Source organism: Palaemon carinicauda, chromosome 21 (genome assembly GCF_036898095.1).
Source record: "Palaemon carinicauda isolate YSFRI2023 chromosome 21, ASM3689809v2, whole genome shotgun sequence".
Lineage (NCBI taxonomy): Eukaryota > Metazoa > Arthropoda > Malacostraca > Decapoda > Palaemonidae > Palaemon > Palaemon carinicauda.
Genome location: NC_090745.1, coordinates 92,356,734 through 92,360,443, shown reverse-complemented (window position 1 = coordinate 92,360,443; position 3,710 = coordinate 92,356,734).

Here is a 3,710-nt window from a genome sequence, read left to right as displayed (position 1 = left end):
CACCGCCAGATGAGTAGGTAGTCATACCTAAGCGCCATCTCTCAGTAGGTAATGGAACCATTCCCAACATTCTTCAGAAATTCCCTGCTGTTGATCGAGTCAACACGTCGGAAATTCGCTTTGTTGTGGGTTTGCTTTATCTACAAATTTGGTGAAGTACCCATTGTTTATGGCAATCGCTAACTGCCTTTTGACTATCGAAGATATTGGATTTTCCCTTTTCACACGAATAAGATAGTTTTTTGTTGGTCCAACTTGGACAGTTTAAGGTAACTTGATATTCAAGATGGCTCCTCTGTTGTTAAATTGAAGGGCTAGACCGGCTTTCAAGCTGCTCTTGATTCCCACACAGTATGTAGCAGAGGGAATGTGTGTATTTGTTTTCTTTTCTATGTTCGTAGATTGAAATGGATAGGATCAAGGAATTTTTCCCCCCTACTTTATTAACTAACGAACAACTCTTAAAGATATATTGGAAGGAAAAACATTATGACGTCTCAATCATGATGACATAAACTCTTAGCAGGGCGAGATCTGAATACCTTGAAGGAAATCAGTCCGCCATCGCTATGACGTCACAAGCTTGTGACGTAATCTACTTAGTATGACTTGCAAATATGTGAATTATTTTCTTTTTCTTGCAAGAAATGTAAGAATACTAACTTGCTAAGCATAAGTATTTTAATTTTTATAATGTAGGGAAATATATTAGTATTAAGTATATTTTTGTCCTATTAGTATACTGTATTTCCTTTAGTTAATTTTCGATTTATATAGAGATTTCACGAGTGTACAGTCAATTTACGCTACGTAGTACTCTTGACGATCGTTATTGTTTCACAATACTTTCTATCGTTATTTAATATTTCGATTTTGAGAATACTAATACAGTATTAATCATATAACCTATTGTATTTTATTTCTAGCCCTTGGCAAAAGAGTATAATCTCTCGCAATGGGCAGGTCTATTATGATCTAATGTGAAATAGTTAAAAGTGCTAGTGTTCAGTGGCATGTAAAATGACGCAGTGCAGTGGAGGGTGCATTCGTTCGTGTCCGTCATACTCCTAGCCCGAGACCTCTTCCATGCTCCCCAACCCCTGGGAGAAGGAAAGTCGAAAGGTGAAGGGAGATGTTAGACCTTGATCAGCGAACGAACGTCCCCTCGAGCGATCCTGTTGACGTATCCCAATACGCTCACCCTCGCCATTGAAAAGGCGAGGTAAAAGTGTTATCCTCGCCGTCGGTTGACGCAGCTCCCAAACGAGGCTGGCGTTTTACGTTTTCCCTTCATGCTAGACAAGAAGAGAGTTGCGCGTCATGTAACTGAGCGTCGAGATCGCTCCCTCACAGTGATCTGAACGTGTTTCGGGAGGCGGCATAAATCTTGTCGCTCCCTCACAGCATGCTGGACGCATGCAGCGTGCGCGACGCATACTGGACTCACGCAAGCAGGATGCTTCCTCACATCATGCTGGACGAATGCAGCTTGCTGGACGCATACGAGCGGGCCGCTTCCCCGCGTCAGGATTGCGAACGTCATAGTTCCAAGCGCTCTCGCGGCAAGAACGCACGTGAGCTGCAGCGATCATGGACGCTCCCTCTCAGCGATCTGGACGCGTTACGGGAGGCAGCAAGGATTTTGACGCTCTCTCACAGCATGCTCGACACATGCAGCATGCTGGATGCATGCGAGCTGAACGCACGCGAGCAGAACGCTCCCCCGCGTCAGGATCGCAAATGTCATAGTCCCGAGCGCGCTCTCGCGGCAAGAACACACGCGAGCTGCATCGCTCATAGACACTCGCTCGCAGCGATTTGGACGCGTTACGGGTGGCGGCAAGGACGCTCCCTCAGAGCAAGCTTCATGCCTGTCAGAGCTTCAACGGTCCATTGCATCAGGACTTGTCCCCGCAGCATGATAGACAAGCAGTTGTCTCTACTTCGCGACATGCTGGACGCGCAGCTAACGCTTCCTCGCGTCACGCTGTAAACATACACGCTGTAAACATACACGCTGGACGTACGTGAGCAGGACTTGCCCTCGCAGCATGCGGGTCGCTATGTTGACGCTTCCTTGCAGCATGATGGACTTATGCTGGAAGCACTTGAACATGACTCTCCCTCGAGACATGCTGGACGCAGCATGACTCTTCTTCGCAGCATGCTGAACGTATGCGGGACACAAGCATTCAAGGCGAGGCGTGTGTTTTCTCCCACTCGTTCTCCTTCGGAGATTGCTAACCCTTTAGAGGATGTGGCTGGCCCACAGAGACTTTTACAGCCCCTGGGTGGATCGCTGAGTCTCTCAAGGAATGCTAGCAAATGAGGCATTAAAACCTATGAAGGTTTCTTAATGGCGCACCATAAAGCTTCTGATTGACCACGTAATGGCTTAGTCCATTTCAAATAGTACTTGAGAGCTCTTACCGGGCATAGTACTCTTTCTTGTTCATTTCCAACCAAATTAGCAAGGCTTGGAATATCGAACGATTTGGGCCAAGGACGAGAAGGAAGTTCGTTTTTGGCTAAGAAACCAAGCTGTAAGGAACATGTAGCCGTTTCAGATGTAAATCCAATGTTCCTGCTGAAGGCGTGTATCTCACTGACTCTTTTAGCTGTTGCTAAGCAGACGAGGAAAAGAGTTTTCAACGTGAGATCTTTAAAAGAGGCTGATTGAAGTGGTTCGAACCTTGCTGACATAAGGAACCTTAGTACCACGTCTAAGTTCCAACCTGGTGTGGCCAACCGACGCTCCTTCGAGGTCTCAAAAGACTTAAGGAGGTCCTGTAGATCTTTGTTATTGGAAAGATCTAAGCCTCTGTGACGGAAGACTGCTGCCAACATGCTTCTGTAACCCTTGATCGTGGGAGCTGAAAGGGATCTTTCCTTCCTTAGGTATAAAAGGAAGTCAGCTATCTGAGTTACAGAGGTACTGGTTGAGGATACTGATTGGGACTTGCACCAGCTTCGGAAGACTTCCCACTTCGACTGGTAGACTTTGAGAGTGGATGTCGTCCTAGCTCTAGCAATCGCTCTGGCTGCCTCCTTCGAAAAGCCTCTAGCTCTCGAGAGTCTTTCGATAGTCTGAAGGCAGTCAGACGAAGAGCGTGGAGGCTTGGGTGTACCTTCTTTACATGCGGCTGACGCAGAAGGTCCACTCTTAGAGGAAGTGTTCTGGGAACGTCTACTAGCCATTGCAGTACCTCGGTGAACCATTCTCTCGCGGGCCAGAGGGGAGCAACCAACGTCAACCTTGTCCCTTCGTGAGAGGCGAACTTCTGCAGTACTCTGTTGACAATCTTGAACGGGGGGAACGCATAAAGGTCTAGATGGGACCAATCCAGAAGAAAGGCATCTATGTGAACTGCTGCTGGGTCCGGAATCGGTGAACAATAATTTGGGAGCCTCTTGGTCATCGAGGTTGCGAACAGATCTATGGTGGGTTGGCCCCACAATGCCCATAGTCTGTTGCATACATTCTTGTGAAGGGTCCACTCTGTTGGGATGATCTGACCCTTCCGGCTGAGGCGGACTGCCATGACATTCATGTCGCCTTGAATGAACCTCGTTACAAGGGATATGTTTCGATCTCTTGACCAGGTGAGGAGGTCCCTTGCGATCTCGTACAACATCCTCGAATGAGTCCCTCCTTGCTTGGAGATGTACGCCAGGGCTGTGGTGTTGTCGGAGTTCACCTCCACCACCTT